This window comes from Rutidosis leptorrhynchoides, chromosome 9, assembly GCF_046630445.1.
Source record: "Rutidosis leptorrhynchoides isolate AG116_Rl617_1_P2 chromosome 9, CSIRO_AGI_Rlap_v1, whole genome shotgun sequence".
In the NCBI taxonomy this organism is placed as follows: Eukaryota; Viridiplantae; Streptophyta; class Magnoliopsida; order Asterales; family Asteraceae; genus Rutidosis; species Rutidosis leptorrhynchoides.
This window is the reverse complement of record NC_092341.1, coordinates 288,642,823-288,662,943: the sequence shown is the minus strand read 5'-3', so window position 1 is coordinate 288,662,943 and position 20,121 is coordinate 288,642,823. Positions and strand designations below refer to the sequence as shown.

Genomic DNA, 20,121 nt, shown 5'->3' with positions numbered 1-20,121 from the left:
GTTTTAACTGCGACTAAAGTTTTAAAATCGACAAACCGGTCATTAAACGGTAAAAACCCCCTTTTATAATAATAATACTACTTATATATACATATTTATATATTTACAAATATAGTTTTAAAAATATAGCGTTAAACTTGGCTAGCTCCCTGTGGAACGAACAGGACTTACTAAAAACTACACTACTGTACGATTAGGTACACTGCCTATAAGTGTTGTAGCAAGGTTTAGGTATATCCACTCTATAAATAAATAAATAACTTGTAAAAAATTGTATCGTATTTAATAGTATTTCATAACAAATATATAACTATTTCGTATAGACCTCTACGAACATCAAGACTATATATAAAAAGAAAAGATATATATGTATATAGTACCGATACTGTATATTAATCCATATTATTATACATTCAAGAATCAAAATCAGATTTCCTTTCATTATCAAACTGTGTTTGATTGTCCTTCTGTTACTGAACTCGTACCAATCAGATATAGAACGAATTAATATGCGAACAAATTCTGTTTCATATCCCTTTCTACTTTTTATTTTTGTTGAATTAATTCTTTCCATCGAGTCTCATTGTTATAAAACAACCATTTCTTTTTCTTTGATGAAACATACAACCCACCTTACTCAAACGATCATAAACGTTGAACAATATCTTCACCCTCACCATCACTAACCACCGTACATATTCTTTCTTCTGTTTCTTTCATGTTTGTCGAGCACAAATCTTAACGATCATTACTTTCACAAGTCACTATTACTTTGCAGCTGAGAAACGTGGTCTATTGTTGCTGCCGTTTAATTTTTCTGTCAAACTATCCATCAAACCATAAACCTTCTATTTTCTGTTTCAGCTTTCGACCCAAACTGCACCACATCACTTGAATCCTTGTTCCTGTTGCTGCACAATAATTGTTTCTGTTCCATTTTTTTATTCAAGTAACATTCCATAATGTTGTAATTGCTGTAAGTTTCTTATTCTTTCTTCGCGTTCCTTTCTTCTTGTCAAAACACCTTGCAAACCACCACCACACCCATTTAACTACCTTCCCTAAATCTCCATATCATTTTCTTCTTTCTGTCGAGTATATAAAGAATTGAAATGGGATAGAAAACATTACAACTTAAAGCTTATGCAACTTGGATATATAATGGTATTAAATGACACTTTAAACAAGTGGAACCAATCACTACTCATGGCTGACATTTTTGAAAGCATACATATATGGCATTTTAAAATTAGTCAAGTAGGACAAAGTTTACACAATCATGGCAGACAAACCAAATTTGGGTACCGAATTGAATTCAATCAGTGGATTGATAGGTATAGTGGGGTCGTTATAAGGAAAACGAATCCTAAGTGATTTAGTTGAGGCATAACCGAACTACCATAATTAACCCCTATTCTAGCCGATCACCTTATTAAGTCCACTTCTTGAAATCTCCATATATTAAACCAAATTGCTAGCGGGCTTAATTTATTCTCTTTGTTTTGACAATGGACTAAACTCAATTTATATACTTGGGCTGCATCTAATTATAAGGGACTTACAAAAGAGGTTTTGAGTTGGGCCATGTTTGTTTATGTAGTTGGGCCAAGAACCGTTTTAGATTACCATGATATGTCGATAAAGATAATTGTGATGTTACAGTCACAATGATCTTAGGATTTACGATGTTAATGGTGATTCGGTATATGATGATACATATACATAAACGATGCTGATTATGGTATGTATGTAACGACGTATGATGACGATATAAAAGATGATAACGATCAATGATTTACGAATATTATGATATCTTATAATCATAATAATGATGATGATGTTTCGATGTATGAAGATGATAAGTGATGTGGTAGTATTATGATGATGATGGAGATCGATCGTGATATATGATTGATGATGATGATTAGCGTAGGATGATGAAACTGTATGATGATAATATCATGATAATTATGATCGCGTATTATTCTGGTTAAACTCTTTCTACCGTTCGAAAAATACTAGATCAAATAGGGATGGCGCCCGCGGGTAACGGGCACGGGTTCTATATATCCGCAACTCACCCGTCGGGTTGGTTTTTTTGGTTGTAGAGAACCGTTACCCGTCCGCGGGTAAAAATATTTTTCCCGTGCCCATGACCCGCAGGTAATAATAATATACAACTTTGTTAATTTTTTTTTATACAAAAGTTAGAAAATATTATTAATTATAAACAATATGTACAATTAACATGTATAAAATGACGTGAAAGTCAATATTTGTTACTTATATGTAATAGTATATTTTTAATCATTATTGCATTACAAGTAAAATTCCTTTTAAATTCATAATAGTATGTATAAACTCGTGGATAAATAAAAAAAAGTCTCATGAATTAGCGGATCGAATTTTACCCCTGACGGGTAGTATGTACCCACGACCCGCCCGCGACCCGTTGGCGGGTATAATTTTTTACCCGTACCCGTGCCCGCGGGTAATATTTTATGAATTTACCCGCCCATCACAGATCGGGTACCCGCGGATCACGAGTTTTTTCTCGCCCATTGTCATCCCTAAGATCAAAACCACAGGACTCCTTTTGTATTGGGCTTTCATTGGGCCAGTAATTGTTGTTGGGCTTGAGCGTATGAACGGGTTAATTGGAATTAAATCAAGAATTAAAATAGAAAAACGGAATAGGTGTAGCTGGTTAGGAGTGTTTGTGGGAAAGGAGAGGTCGCGGGTTCGAGTCCCGTCGTGAGCAGTTTATTTTTTTGCCTATTTTGAGGTAGTTACTTATAATAATAATAATAATAATAATAATAATAATAATAATAATAATAATAATAATAATAATAATAATAATAATAATAATAATAATAATAATAATAATAATAATAATAATAATTATTATTATTATTATTATTATTATTATTATTATTATTATTATTATTATTATTATTATTATTATTATTATTATTATTTTAGTTATTATTATCATGATTTTTACTAATTTAATTTACATTATTATGATTAAAATAAATATTATGAGTATTATTATATTTAGTATGAACATAAGTATTAATATTAAAGTTATTATTATTATTATTATTATCATTATTACTTTTATATTAACAATATTATCATAACAAATAAATATTTTCCATAAAAGAGTATATTTGTTACAACTACCCTAATATTTCATACAATTATATATATTAAGATTATTTATATAAATATGTACATATTACAAATTATTTATTTTTAATATAATATTAAACTATATAAATATTAACTATTTTAAATATATACAAATTAAATATATAAGATATATAATTTAAGATATAATATATAAATTTATTTGATTACGAATATATGTATTAATATACATATGAATGATATAGGTTCGTGAATCCGAGGCCAACCCTACGCTTGTTTAATGTCGTCATATGTATTTTTACTACAAAATACAGTACGGTGAGTTCATTTGATTACCTTTTACTCTTTACATTTTTAGGACTGAGAATACATGCGTTGTTCTTATAACTGTTTTGTTAAATGCTTTTGAAATGTATTTTGAACTGTGAATACATGAAATACTTTTATAACTGTTTTACGAAATAGACACAAGTAATCGAAACTACATTCTATGGTTGAATTATCGAAATCGAATGTGCCTTTTTTATCATGTCCGAAGTTTTTCCGGAATGATGGCGAAATTATCATGTCCGAAGTTTTCCCGGAATGATGGCGAATTTATCATGTCCGAAGTTTTCCCGGAATGATTGCAAAATTTACCATGTCCGAAGTTGTCCCGAAATGATGAGGATATTCTATATGCAATTTGTTAAGGTCGATTACCAGGTGTTCAATCCATATGAATGAATTTTATGCATAATGGTTATGGGAAATGGGAATATTAAGTCTGGTGGTCTATTAAAATGATGAATTTTATTGTTTACGATAAACCTATGAACTCACCAACCTTTTGGTTGACACTTTAAAGCATGTTTATTCTCAGGTATTAAAGAAATCTTCCGCTGTGCATTAGCTCATCTTAAGGATATTACTTGGAGTCATTCATGGCATATTTTGAAAGACATTGCATTCGAGTCGTGGAGTTCATCAAAATTATTATTAAGTCAATTATAGTTGAAAGTATTATGAAATGGTATGCATGCCGTCAACTTTCAATGTAAAAGAAGTTTGTCTTTTAAAAACGAATGCAATGTTTGTAAAATGTATCATATAGAGGTCAATTACCTCGCGATGTAATCAAATGTAATGTATTCGTCCAGATGGATTAGGACGGGTCGTTAAACTATGTATATTGAATTCGGTTTTCGGTTAAACCAAAAAGTAAAATCAAAAACGAATAAAAATTTTAAAATCCGAAATTGAATTCAAATTAGGTTTGCTCTTTTTCAATTTTCATTCGGTTTGATTTTCGAGTTAATTGGTTTGAAATAAGATATTAATAACCCTTAATTAGCACACTGAAGCACACACATAAGTTCTCCATGACGGCCATAACGATGCCATTGATAGAGGTTTTATCCGTGAAATTTTTGGGTGAAAACTCACATGTTCACATTTTCACATTGAAATATGAATGATAATAACTTCATAGGCTACTTTGTCTATAATCACTTAATTTGATGAAATTCGACGTCAAACTTTCCTATAAATAATTCATGCCTGAATAAGTTTGTTGTCAAACTTTTTGCAGATGGATAACAGTAGCATCGACAGACCTTTTGGTAGATATTATTCTAATAGGGGTATGAAATAACATTTCATCACAGACTTTTTGATAGGATATTATTCTAATAAGTTATGTACACGGCTCTGTTTTTTACTTGTTGAATTAATTAGAGTTGTATGGGATTGTCTTTAGGCATGGTTTGGATACAAGAAATCAAGCTGGATCCTTAGTTTTCTTTTTACATTTCTTACATTTTTAATAGGAAGGTAACGTTTTTCATTGTTGTGTGTTAGAAGTGTATACAACACTTTGTAAACTTTTATCATTGAAAGAGTTATAGTCGAAATTCTTTTCTTCTACAGCTCTGTTACTTGCCGATACATTGCTATACAGTTCGCCAAGTTGTCACATGAAGAATCTTCCAAAGATCCCTTTATAATTGCTAGAAATCAGAAAAGGTATGGATATATAATTGGCCTTAATATAACCCTCCAATTAAATATACAGAGTATATTTCTGATTATGTCTGTGTGTATATATTTTGTATAGGGGTGTTATGGGGCACATGAGAGGAGTATCGGTTGTAACAGCAAGAGTTTAGTTACTGTACTAGGCTGCTTTTGGCTAGGATTTTTGGTTTGTGCTCTTAGAGTTGATGGATTACCATCTCGAGCAAACATACTATCTCCGTAAAGTTCCTATTCCATACCTTAAGAAAATCATAATATGAATGTTATTTTCTATGTTTTGCTATTATTGATATGTAAAGCACTACAACTAAACTTGTAGTTTTTGACACGAATAAGTTTTTCATGACCGTAAATATGAGTTAGAAGCATGAAAAAATATAGTGTCAAAAATTTGGATGCATAAAAATATGTGGCATCAAAAATATTAAGTATTAATAACTTTTTAAAACTTTTAAGTGTAATTGGGTTTTTCTTTTTGACGCAATTTTAAGAGTAAAAGATTTTGTTACACTTAGACCACTCCTAATAATAACATCCTTCCTCACCAAGATAGACCGTCACCTCAGCGTGACATCGACTTTTTTCTCCTTTCCTCCCAAACACTGCCATCAATAAAAAAAAATGAGTACAAGTGTTATATGGATTGTCCTGCATTATGTTATATGAAGAAAAAAGTGAGGGCAAAGCATGAGGGAGGCTTGAGGGCAAGGCCCGTTGGCGCCCTCAATTTGAGGACATGCATTGATAGTGCCTTATTTTGGATACTTTCAATTACATGTTTTACTAGGTAAGAATTTCTTGCAGAAACAAAGACATCATCTTTTAGTTCCTCTGTTCCCAAAGTTACAAATTTATATATATACTAGATGTACATACGACTACATATAATGCAATGCATATTCTAGGTTGCTGATATTATCAATTACTATTTTGACAGCGCTGCTACATGTATGTACATATTGGTACAACTATTCTACCTCGCGCCTCAGCAACCTGTATCCCTTGTACTATTCAACCGCAATAGGCAAGTTTGACAAACAACTTGTATAATTTTATTCATCTTGCATATCAAAATATATCATGCGATGTAATGTAAGGTCAATTGTTGTCTCTCAACAAACCAATGATTAGATGTGTTATATTGCTACTAGTTTTTTCTAGAATCATGATTTTGGGTATTGGTTTTTTTTATTAAAAATAAGGTTGTGTAACCTTTTGTTTTTGGTGATGTTTGATATTGTAGAAATTTGCATCGAGAGTGATCCACTACTAAGCGTGCAAGACAATGCCTAAATGTGATCCAAATCAACTTTGTCAATCATAACCATCATGTGTTTGAATAAGTTCGAATGTATTTGCTTTTGTAATAGTGAAATTTCCATTTCCATAGTTGTATGGCCCTAATAAATCTTCCTTTATGGTTTGTATATTACACGATCATGTATGATGTTGTGTGATATCAATTGATCACCTCTCCCCATAATGTCTGCATTTTCATTTTTGTAGGATCAGAACACTTACGCTGATTGTGATAAGGAGTGTCTTAAACACACACATAAATGTATTAGATCACGACTATATTAGGATCGGTATTATTGTTGAGTAGTGAAGAGTTTGCTCAAAAGGAGAAGGGTTTACTCACGGGCGCAAACCAGAGATTTTTCTTCTATTAATTTCGTGCACACATTACAATGAGGCTAGGGGTTACAATTTATAGGAAGAGTTAAACTTGTCCACCAAGTTAAACTTGTCCTTAAAGCAAAAGACATTCCATAAATATCTATTACTTGCTTCATACTCCATTCCTACTAGAAGATTTAATTAAGGTAACAAGATCTCTACGACTTGTTCACCAAGTCAAGATCCCTACAACTTGTTCACCAAGTCAAGCTCCCTACGACTTGTTCACCAAGTCAAGCTCTCTTCAACTTGTTCCTTTGATCAAATTCTTCACACCTTCAACAATCTCCCACTTGAAGACTTTGAGCAAACTCTTCACTATTCAACAATCTCCCACTTGAAGATTTTGAACAAACCCGAACATCAATCTCCATTCCAACCAAGAACAACCAATAACGTCAAACCACCATTATACCGCCGACCTCCATTTGGGACACGCACACTCATCACATACGTCGAATGAGTAGACTTTCGATACAAGGTCTTCAACACTACTTGTCAGAACTAGAAACCAATAACCGCCTCAACTGTCAATGTTGTTCAAACACCCAGAGCAACTCCCGATCTCCTCTCCGCTACGACTTTTGATACCGCCGGAATCAAACATCCGGGTCACGCCGCTCTTCCACACCAGAGGGAAGGAAGTCATTCGACATCAAAACCGCTAAACTTCAACCCGATCTCCAGTTGCTAACATGGGTACTCTCGGTTTCCCGCACCATCATCTTCTTACACAAGAAGATCAATTGAAGTATGCAACTCTTCAATTATAGGATTCTTCACCGCCTCACTGATCACTCTAGACATGTCCAATCCCAAACTCACATGTCAATGATCACCCTCGTACAGAATTTCCCGTCTATCTATGATATCCTTTTACCAGCAATCAGAAAACCCAACAGACGACCTCTTTGTAGACTATTCATCAAGGCTCTAGTGAGAACAACCTCGAAATCTACCACCTTTGAACTTTTTCGCTTTCTCGCTGGTACACTGACCTCCTCATAGCTATGAATTTCACAAACTCCATCTTCTCATCCCAAGCACGCTCCCACTGTACGAGTAAGAAATAAAACCGCGGCTATCCGAGAAGAATCTGGTTTGTTCCACCGGTCAGTTGCAAATCTATTTGCCATTCGAGGGTATGTTTGCAGCATCCAAGTACGCTAGTGTTATACGCACTAATCATGTGAATACCAGAGACCCACGTTGCATAATCGTCTCCATAACTCCCACTAGTCGTCAAACTCCCACTATCTCAGTACTTCCGTCGGTTACCAAACTCCCATCGAATTCCCGACACCCTCTATAAAGCTCAAGTTCCAGGACTTACAAGATTAACCACTTCTACCATCACCTGAAGATTCCTAAATGGTCACCCATAAGAAACTGCTCGCTTTGTTGAACAAACCATCACCCAAACCCGAGGCACAGTCGAACGCGTCCTATCCGACAACTTCAAACCAATTTCTTTAGTGAGAGAAGCTAACCCTGCCCACATACTCCAAATACCCTGGAATATTCGACCAATACATTGGTCGACCCGTTCAATAATCTGATGTTGGACTTTGGTTTGCAATCTAAACAAACCTCCCCTCAAACCTAAGTTCAACTCGGCATCCCTCCAATGATAGTCAAGATCCAACCTTCTTTAGTACCTGCCGCAACATCGGAACACAACTTGAATGGGACCACATCAAGTCTACTTATGGTACAAGGCTCCAAGATCAACTCATCCACTGAGGATGTACAACCTGCGTGTGCCAACCAAGGGGTTAAGCCAACCGTCAACATGCTGCAAATGTCACGTTGCGCTATCCACACATCCAGACTACAACCCGCGAGTATCCAAACTTCCACGATAACGTCCACTGTCGAATTCAAACGAATGTCCCCGTGTTTATTGCTTGGCCGCCCAAAAAACCCGAGAGAAACCAACTCCTGTACACACAATTGTTTCTTCCCCATATCCTGATGTATGACTATGGTTTGTACCTAAAACAAACCTCCCCTAAAAACCTAAATCCATATGGGTGTATCTTCCAACGATAGTTCGGACCCAATCTTTACCGCCGCCATACGGAACTCTCAACTGTCTGTGTGCGGACCAGTGAGATTTCGATACAAGACTTTAGGATCAACTCAACGTTACCAAGGGAACGCACGCACGCTGAGAGGTGCGCCCACAGCGCCGTCCATCACATCTGGAATGTATTTTGGCTCCCGTAACAAAGTTATATCTCTGAAAAATCACAGCCTTTATCGCCCGAAGATTCGCAAAACAAATCGTCTCGCCACTCGCAACATCAAAACCGGAACTCTCTCATAAAACTGCGGCAACTTTAAAAAATCGTATCTCAATATCCAACGGTCTGATCATCACCAAATTTTTACCACTCTTAGATCAGTAACTCTGGAACCTACAATCCAAGTTTCAAGTCGATCCAACAGTAGACTAATCCTCTATGAATTTTCTCTTACAGTAGCTCCAAACCCGAACAACTGCAACTTCTAAAAATCATAACTCAAGATCTAACGGTCCGATCACTGCCAAATTGTGACCACGACTAGACCTGCGAGTCTAACATCTACAATAAAATTTTCAAGGCGATCCGATGGTTAACGAACCCGTAGTAATTTTTATCCTCTAACCGCTCCGAAACAAAATAGGTTAAACCTGAACGGCAGCAGCTTCGAAAAATTATATCTCGAGATCTAACGGTTCGATCTTCCTCAATTTTTTACAGCTACTAGATCTATGACTCCAGCACCTTCGATAAACATTTCAAGAAGATCCAACGGCTAACGAACCTGCTACGATTTTTCTCCTCCGGCTGCGCAGTAGAATTTGAATTTTGAAAGTTCATCGTTCCCTCGAACGGGACCGCAAGGAATGATAACTTAGATCCGATACCCGGATCTTCCCGAAAATCTCTTCTTTGTTTTCAGCAACAAATCTTCGCTATCTCGACACAAGTTGCAAGACACACAACCCTGTCGTTTGATCTAACCTTGATGAACACCCGAACCATCAAACATATCGAATATCTTGCTTTCAAATCGCCATCGTGCCCGTCTTCGAACCTTGAAGCTCTGATACCACTTGTTATGAATTCGATAGGTTCTAACAAGACCGGTGATTCATGCAAATCACCAAACCCACAACGACAAACGATTTAGCTAAAGCAAGAACGATAAATAAAAATGATAAACGACACAGGGTATTTAACGTGGTTATATCCCAACTCCAAAATACGGAGAAGGGTTTACTCCACGGGCGCAAATCAGAGATTTTTCTTCTATTAATTTCGTGTACACATTACAATGAGGCTAGGGGTTACAATTTATAGGAAGAGTTAAACTTGTCCACCAAGTTAAACTTGTCCTTCAAGCAAAAGACATTCCATAAATATCTATTACTTGCTTCATACTCCATTCCTACTAGAAGATTTAATTAAGGTAACAAGATCCCTGCGACTTGTTCACCAAGTCAAGCTCACTACAACTTGTTCACCAAGTCAAGCTCCCTACGACTTGTTCACCAAGTCAAGCTCTCTTCAACTTGTTCCTTTGATCAAATTCTTCACACCTTCAACAATTATATATTCCCAATACAATTGTTATCCAATAGAATGAATAGTTGAAGTTTGGATGTATTATAAGGACGAAGCCACAAATAACAAAGGCACTACATTACAATCAAATGCTTGTAGTGGAAATTTATTTTGAACAATACCTCAAGGGGTGTTCTATTTTGTAAGTTAGGAGTAGCTAACCGATTGATTAAATACGCACTACAAAAGATAAGAAAGAGACAGGATGCCCAACATGTTTGTTATTTGTAACACCCCAAAAATTTAGTCCGATGATGTTATGATATTTCCAAATTAGTATACACGAATAACTGATATCGATTTCAAATGTAAAATAGCTTAAACTTGAGGGACTATGTGTAAAATATTTGTTTTCATTTACGGAGTAGTTAACAAGACCTGATCAATCGGTTAAATATTTGTTTTCTTTTACGAGTTAAGAGAAAACGAAAGTTGAAATGATTACAATGGTTATCCAATCCTTTAACGTATTTGCAATAACTCCTAGGTTTTAAGTTGCTTCCTTTGCAACTTGATGTAAAGTATTATAAATTACTCGTGTATAGCAATAGGAGCATTGCAGTCTTCGTGTTGTGATTATTGTACCTATTCGTGCTTTTAGTAATAAACTAGGTTTTGAACCCGTACGTTGCATGGCTACTTAAAACCGTTAAATTTTTTAATTATATTTGGAGGTGCAAACAATGAAAGAATATGAATTTTTTCCGATGATTGTACAGATGACATCTATTCAACAGATTTATTATTTTCTTATGGATTCCGAATATTAATATGGTTACTATCAAGTTAAATGGGGAAAAAATGGAAAAAAGAAAAAAAAAAAAAAACCAACAACACTGAAATACAGGAATCTCGACTTAATAACACCTAAAGCCACACTTAAATCGGTTGGTTGTCCATTCCATTAGGTGACGTGGTTTACATATGTATTGAATGTGAGTGAAAGCTTGTAATCATGACTCCCGTGAATAGTCTTGTACAAATTATTTTAACCAACACTAAATCCCCTAAAGAGATAGTTGCCATCTTCCTTTAATTTCTTTGCATACTTCGGTGTAAGCCCACTCTTGATTGCGATCCCAATCTTATTAACCTGAAATTGAATTGTCATATTAGACTATAGTGTGCTGAACTGCACGCAGTTTTGAAAAGATATGCAGAACATCCATATAAAGGATGTGAATATGTGATCGCCAAATACCAAAACATAAATCTAAAGTCTTAACTCCATAAGCATGCTATACATCAGTACAATCACCGGTAAAGGTCAGTTAACAATACCATAACATAAATCTATAGTCTAACTTCATAACTGCATATATCGCTAACTTCTGAAGTGTACTGAAAGAAAGGTCAATTAATAATACCAACTAAAAAAACATAATCATATTAACCCATTCAACTAATAAAACATAATCATATTAACCCGTACACCGTCACCATTCCACTTCATTATTTTATCATTATAATACCAATCACTAAATAAGCCAATGACTTGTAGTTAAAATCTCAGCAGCATGAATAGCATTTATAAAACCTTTACACTCCATAGTACTTTTTTTTTTTTTTTTTGAAAGGCTACACTCCATAGTATTTATTCATAGAATTTAAAACACTTGAAATAGTTTATCATCAAATCCATTATTCATTCATTTACAGTTTACAATAATACTTTGTAAGGATATTAGGACCCAAAACAACGCAAGTGATTCAACAAGATCACTCACCGATAGTAATTCTACAAAATTACTAACCCACTTAATGAACGAAAGATTATAAATGCAAGAAATGTAAATCGACACAAGAGATAACGTGGTTATATGCAATCGTTGTGATTGCTTTAGTCCACGGACCAACTAGAGAATGTATTTACTAAATATTTGTGGTGTGTTTACAATGAGTTACAAGAGGGTCTATTTATAGAATGGTTTAAGGAGTAAGCTAAAAACAATTCCTTGAAGCTTCATGTGAGTTTCCTGACAGCTTCATGTGAGTTTCCTGACAGCTTCGTGGAAGCTACATGTGAGTTTCCTAACAACTTCGTGGAAGCTACATGTGAGTTTCCTAACAACTTCGTGGAAGCTTCATGTGAGTTTCTTGGAATCTTCCCTCTAATTGTTTAAAGTTCTCCATATCTCCAACAATCTCCCACTTGGAGACTTTGAACAAACCCAACCTTCGTCAACCCAAAATATCAACGATCTAACCAAGAACGTTAAACCACCATTATACCGCCAAACTCCATTTGGGACACGCACACTCAACACATACTTCGGATGAGCTGACTTTCGATACAAGGTCTTCAACACTACTTGTTAGAATTGAAACATTAACTCTCTAATTCTCTAGTTGGGGTCTTCTCTCATCAATTCATTAGAAGACCAATTGAGGTAATGCAAAACCTCAATTTCTCTGTCGTAACAACCTTAGTAAACATATCAGCAGGATTCTTCGTACCAAGGATTTTCTCCAATAATAAAGTACCATCATTTATATGTTGTCGAATAAAATGATACCTTATCTTGATGTGTTTCGTATGACTATGAAACACCGGATTCTTCCCAAGATGTATTGCACTTTGATTATCACAATACAAGACGCAATAGTCTTGTCTTTTACCCAACTCACCTAAGAAGTTCTTCAACCAAACAAGCTCTTTAGAAGCTTCTGCAATAGCCATATATTCGGCCTCAGTAGTTGACAAAGCAACACTCTTTTGTAGTCGAGACATTCAACTAACCGCCGTCTTCCCTATTGTGAAAACATAACCCGTAGTGCTTTTCTCCGAATCATCACATCCACCCAAATCAGCATCCGCATAACCCGTAAGTATGAGATTATTTTTGGAGAAACACAATCCCATATTAGAAGTACCTTTCAAATAACGAAGCAACCATTTGACCGCTTCCCAATGCTCTTTTCCCGGATTAGACATATAACGACTTACAACTCCCACTGCTTGAGCAATATCGGGTCTTGTACAAACCATGGCATACATAATACTACCCACGGTCGATGCATATGGAACCTTTTCCATCTCCATTTTGTCTTCTTCCGTTTTAGGTGATTGACTTTTCGATAGCTTTATCGTGCTACTCTAAGGCATAGAACGAGCCTTTGAATTTTTCATGTTAAACCTCTCTACAACTTTTTCAATATATTTGGATTGAGACAAGTATAGAGTATCCTTCACACGATCACGCACAATACTCATACCAAGTATTTGCCTAGCACCACCAAGATCTTTCATCTCGAATTTACGGGAAAGTAATCCCTTCAACTTGTTAATTTCGGACATGTTGGAACCTGCAAGTAACATGTCATCAACATACAACAATAAGATTATATAAGAAGACTTGAGTTTCTTCAAGTAGCAACAGTGATCCGCTTCACATCTTAAGAAACCAATCTTCTTCATAAAATCATCAAACTTCAAGTACCATTGCCGAGGTGCTTGCTTCAATCCATACAAACTTTTCTTTAGCTTACAAACCCACTTCTCTTTACCCTTTACCTCAAAGCCCTCGGGTTTCCTCACATAGATCTCTTCATCAAGGTTACCATGTAAGAATGCGGTCTTCACATCTAGTTGCTCTAGATGTAAGTCCTCGGATGCAACCATAGAAAGTACCAAATGAATAGTAGTCATCTTCACCACCGGTGAAAATATCTCTTGGTAGTCAACTCCTTTCTTTTGTTGAAAGCCTTTAACCACCAAACGAGCCTTGTACCTTTTCTTGCCATCAAACTCATTCTTGATTCGATACACCCATTTACTTTGCAACGCCCTTTTATCATGAGGTAACTTCACTAGTGACCAAGTTTTATTCTTCTCAAGTGACCCCATCTCTTCTTTCATGGCAAGCTCCCATTGTATGGATTCTTTTGTCTTCCTTGCCTCAAAGTAACTTTCGGGTTCACCATTCTCGGTATAGAGCAAGTAGTTTGCTGATGGAGAATACCTAGGATTAGGTTTGGGCACTCTAGTCGAGCATCTTAGTGTAGGAGCAACCGAAATGGTTGGACCGGTTTCATTTGTGTCCTCCTCATCACTAGAACTCGCACTATGTTCAGAATCATCACCGCTTTCCGAATCATTTCCATCATTAGCATTTTCTGACGCCTCACCGTTAATTGGCAATTCATTGTTACTCGTACTCCCACTAGAACCTGCAAGATCATCAATAGAAACATCGTCAAAAGTAACATGACCCGGTTTAGGACTCCCCGTTTCTGGTTTGCCATAAACCGAATCTTCATCAAAGGTTACATCACGAGAACGAATCACTTTTCTAGCCTCGTTATCCCAACAACGATAACCCATTTCATCCGACCCGTAACCTATGAAAGTACACTTCTTTGACTTAGCTTCAAGCTTGTCTCTATTCGCATCTTTGGTCTTCACATAAGCATTACACCCAAAGATCCTAAGGTGATTATAACTCACCTTCTTACCTTGCCATTCTTCCTCGGGAATTCGGAAACCCAACGGTGTTGAGGGTCCCCTATTTATCAAATAAGCCGCCGTATTAATCGCATCTGCCCAAAACATCTTAGGCAAACTGGCATGTAGTCTCATACTCTTAGCCCTTTCATTTAATGTACGATTCATACGTTCGACGACCCCATTGTGTTGCGGTGTCTCCGATACCGTTTTCAACATTCTAATACCGAGCTTTGCACAATGGTCTTTAAACTCAAGACTACCATATTCTCCTCCATTATCCGACTTCAAGCACTTGACTTTCAAGTTAGTCTCATTTTCTACCATAGCTTTCCACTTCACAAAAGTATTAAATACATCGGATTTAGCTTTAAGAAAATAAACCCATACCTTTCAAGTGGAGTCGTCAATGAAGGTGACATAATAGCGAGAACCTCCATGTGATTCTACATTGGTTGGACCAAACACATCCGTATGAACGAGCTCCAATTTCTTCAACTTAGGTGCATTCCCCGATTTCCCAAAAGTCACCTTCTTTTGCTTCCCATATACACATGGTTCGCAAAATCCAAGTTCTACCTTTTTTAAATCCGGAATTCTCCCACTCGAAACAAGCATCTTCATACCCTTCTCACTCATATGCCCGAGTCTTCGGTGCCATAGAGTTGATTCAGACTCAACATTAACCGTAGCAACCACCGTGTCTTCATCAAACATGTCAACCATATAAAGTGTTCCCCTTTTATGTCCACGAGCCATAATACTACTACCCTTAACCACCTTCCATTGGCGGTTTTCAAAAGTAACCGCGTTACCTTCATCATCTAATTGACCAACCGAAATAAGTTTCCTTTTCAATTTAGGAATGTACCTTACGTTCTTCAAAGTCCAATTAGAACCAAGAGTAGTCTTCAAAGCAACATCTCCAATGCCCTCTATGTTGAGTTGCTTGTTGTCCGCCAATCTCACCTTACCTTGGTATGAATGAAAATTCTTCATCATGCTTTTGACATGAGTAGCATGAAACGAAGCTCCCGAATCCAAAATCCAAGACTCCATAGAATTTTCAACACTACACAAAAGTGCATCATCAATTTCCCCTTCGGCCAAGTTTACACCTTTCGCGGAACCATTTTTACAATTCCTTTGAAAGTGCCCTTTTTGATTGCAACCCCAACAAACAGCTTCACTTCTATCTTTCGATGGATACCTCTTCTTAGACTTCTTTCTACCCTTCTTCTCACCGCGATCAAATTTCCTACCACAGTTGTCGGTACTTAACAAGGAACCGGATGCCGATTCCCCCGAGTTTCTCCTACGAGTATCTTCACCAAGAATCAAATCCTTTATTCCTTCAAACGCTAGCTTAGTAGTTCCTGTAGAGCTACTAACTGCGGTAACCGTACCCGACCAACTTTCCGGTAATGATGAAAGCAAGATTAGTGCCTTTAACTCATCATCAAACACAATATCTACCGATGCTAACCTCTATATGATGTTGTTGAACTCGTTGATATGATCCGTTGCACTCGTACCTTCCTTCATCTTCGTATTGAACAATTGTCGCATGAGAAAAACCTTATTAGAAGTGGTAGGTTTCTCATACATGTTAGAGAGTGCTTTCAAGCAAGCAAACATCGTCTTCTCATTCACAACGTTGTATGCAACATTCTTAGCAAGTGAAAGACTAATCGCACCCAAAGCTTGACGATCCAAAAGTGTCCAATCGGCATCGCTCATGCTTTCGGGCTTGGTCTCTAACAGAGGTTGATGTAGCTTCTTTTGATACAAGTAATCTTCAATTTGCATCTTCCAAAAGCCAAAGTCTCTCCCATCGAATCGGTCGATTCTAAACTTTCCGTCTTCTACCATCGTTCCCAAAGTCGAAACCTTCTGTTCTGATACCATTTGCAAGGATATTAGGATCCAAAACAACGCAAGTGATTCAACAAGATCACTCACCGATAGTAATTCTACAAGATTACTAACCCACTTAATGAACGAAAGATTATAAATGCAAGAAATGTAAATCGACACAAGAGATAACGTGGTTATATGCAATCGTTGTGATTGCTTTAGTCCACGGACCAACTAGAGAATGTATTTACTGAATATTTGTGGTGTGTTTACAATGAGTTACAAGAGGGTCTATTTATAGAATGGTTTAAGGAGTAAGCTAAAAACAATTCCTTGAAGCTTCATGTGAGTTTCCTGCCAGCTTCATGGAGGCTACATGTGAGTTTCCTGACAGCTTCGTGGAAGCTACATGTGAGTTTCCTGACAGCTTCGTGGAAGCTACATGTGAGTTTCCTAACAGCTTCGTGAAAGCTACATGTGAGTTTCCTAACAACTTCGTGGAAGCTTCGTGTGAGTTTCCTGGAATCTTCTGTGACAACCCGGAAATTTCCAACCAAATTTAAACTTTAATCTTTATATGTTTTCGACACGATAAGCAATATTTGTTAAGTTAAATTTCAAGAATTTTAAACTATGTTCATACATTCATTCAACCTCGACCAAGTTCCAACGATTTACGAACCATTAAACGAATATGATTATATATGTATATGTGTATATATATTATAACTTGAAACGTAAACAAAATATTAGATTAAATACTTTATATGATTGTATCTGTTTCAAAATGTTTATCAATGGAATTAGAAGATAAGATCAAATGATTGAATTATCAGATATATTGAATTATGATTACAAGTCTCTGTTGAAAGGCCCACGTTGATTTGAGAAATCTTTCCATTTTAACAATATTCGAAAAATGGTAAAAGTGATTTATAAATAAGAACAAATTGTCAATCATTGAGAACTAGACAAAGGATAGTGGAAGATTGAATCTCATAAAGACTCGATTGATCTATTTAGTTTCAAACGTACAAAAACGTTTTCAGTTTAAAAAGAACTTTATTATTAAAACGTATATAACTTTTATAAATATCTAGAACCACTTTTGACAACTCATTACTTAACTAGTATGATAAAGATAACGATATTTATATTTTATTTTATTAAATATATATAACGATTTAAATTAATATTATATATATTTATACGCGTATTATACGTACATAGTTTTATACTTTTACTATACTTAAACTTTACCTTTACTTTATTTTTACTTTACTTTAACTTTAATAATTCACTTTAATAATTCATACTTTAATAATTCACTTTAATAATTCATACTTTAATAATTCACTTTAATAATTCATACTTTAATAATTCACTTTAATAATTCATACTTTAATAATTCACTTTAAAAATTCAAAAATCTATTATAAATAGAATTTAATAGGTTTCATTATTTCATAGAAACTTGAAAATATTTTTCTCTAAACTCTCTCAATCGATTTACATATATATATTTACTCCGTATTATTTCAAGATATTATTAGTATACATAAAATATTACGACGGAGTGCTGTCCGAGTGGTTTCAAAATTGTTTTTCGAGTAGGATAGGATTAAGGAAATTATGGGTTATAGCTATGGAGGTGATTGAGTATGGTTCATGGGTATGCTCGTGAGGTCAATATAGTGTTTATCATTTCCGTTGCATCTACGTACCTTTCCTGCAATATTGAATCTCAATATTGATACGTGAGTACTCATAATTTAACTTTTACATACTAATAGTGTATCCCTGACTAGTGCTCGAGTATTTAGGATTATGCATGCTTGTACTTTTGATATTGCCCTTAAACAGATTAGGTTGAATCTTGAATTAGTTACACTTGCGGTTGAGATAAGGTATAAGATATGCATGTCCTTAGAAAGCTAGCGAAAAATTAAGAACTTTTCCTTTAGATATCGAATGGTTTCGATGAACGGATTAGAAGTTATAATCAATTGAATTTTCGATATTTTTATTAAAAATGATTATTATTATCGTCGTTTTTATCGTCGTTCTAGTTTATCTTATTATTATGATTATTATTATCTTTATCAATAAAAGGGATTTATCATTAAAAATTGTTATTTTTTTATTATTACTATCGTTATTATCGTTAAAGTTATAATTAGTATTATTATTATTATTATCCAATTATTATTATTATTATTATTAGTATTATTATTATTATTATCATTATTAATATATATATCATTATTTAAAAATGGTTATTGTTATTGTTATTATTATTATTACTATATTATCATTAAGTTAATTATTAGTATTATCGTTAATAATATTATAGTAACTATCATTATTAATATTAGTGTAATTAAAACAAATATTTGTAACACCTAATTATTTTGATTACTATTATTATCATTATTATGAATACGATATAAAAGATAATTAAAAGCTATTAAACGAAACGATTAGGAAATAATGAGTAAGAGTATCATGATGAAATTAAAATATTATAAGATATTGATTAAGATAAAATTATCGTTCTTATTATTTTTATCATTACTATTATTATTAAAAGTATCGTTAGTATTAAAACTATCATTTTAACAAAAATTATCATTTTAATAGAAATGTCATTGTTACTATAAAATATCATTATTATTATTATTATTTTAAATAGAATTATTATTTTAAAGATAATCTTAAAAATTATCGTAAATATTAAAGTTATCATAATTAGAATTATCGTTTTATCATAATGTCATCTTAGTAATTATAAATATTGATATTTTTATAATAATAATTATTATTACAAAATAATATAACTTTTACTTACTATCATTATAGATATTATTTTATCAAATAAATATGCGATACAAACATATTTTACTACGTGTAATAACTTACTTTAATAATACCTATCATATTATCTTTATGATATTAAATGAACCCTATAAATTTTATCACTTAATATATATAAAAGTATATTTTATTATATAAATTTAATATAAAATTTTATTTATTAATAAATAAATTATATTATTTACTCTAATAAATCTTTTAAAAATATTTAAAAATATAAAACGACGATATTTAAACTATATATTAATCATGTATAGATTTTTGGAAATTATTTTGAGTCAAATTTACTTTTGTTGACTTTTGCATATTAGTCTCGAGCATTAGGATTGTGGTACATTATGACTTGACCTAATTTGTTAGACAAATATTGACCAACACATAAATATATATAATTAATTTAGGTTCGTGAATCCGAGGCCAACCTTGCACTTGTTCAATGACGTTATATGTATTTTTACTACGAAATACAGTATGGTGAGT

General features: G+C 34.2%; 1 long non-coding RNA gene across 1 annotated transcript; it reads left to right on the top strand.

Moving 5' to 3' along the window:
- The first annotated feature begins 5,062 nt into the window (after nucleotides 1-5,062).
- Nucleotides 5,063-6,191, top strand: LOC139867090 (uncharacterized). Its single transcript, XR_011765750.1, has 3 exons — nucleotides 5,063-5,160; nucleotides 5,252-5,391; nucleotides 6,110-6,191. It is a non-coding gene; the product is annotated as an uncharacterized lncRNA (long non-coding RNA).
- The last annotated feature ends 13,930 nt before the right edge of the window (nucleotides 6,192-20,121 follow it).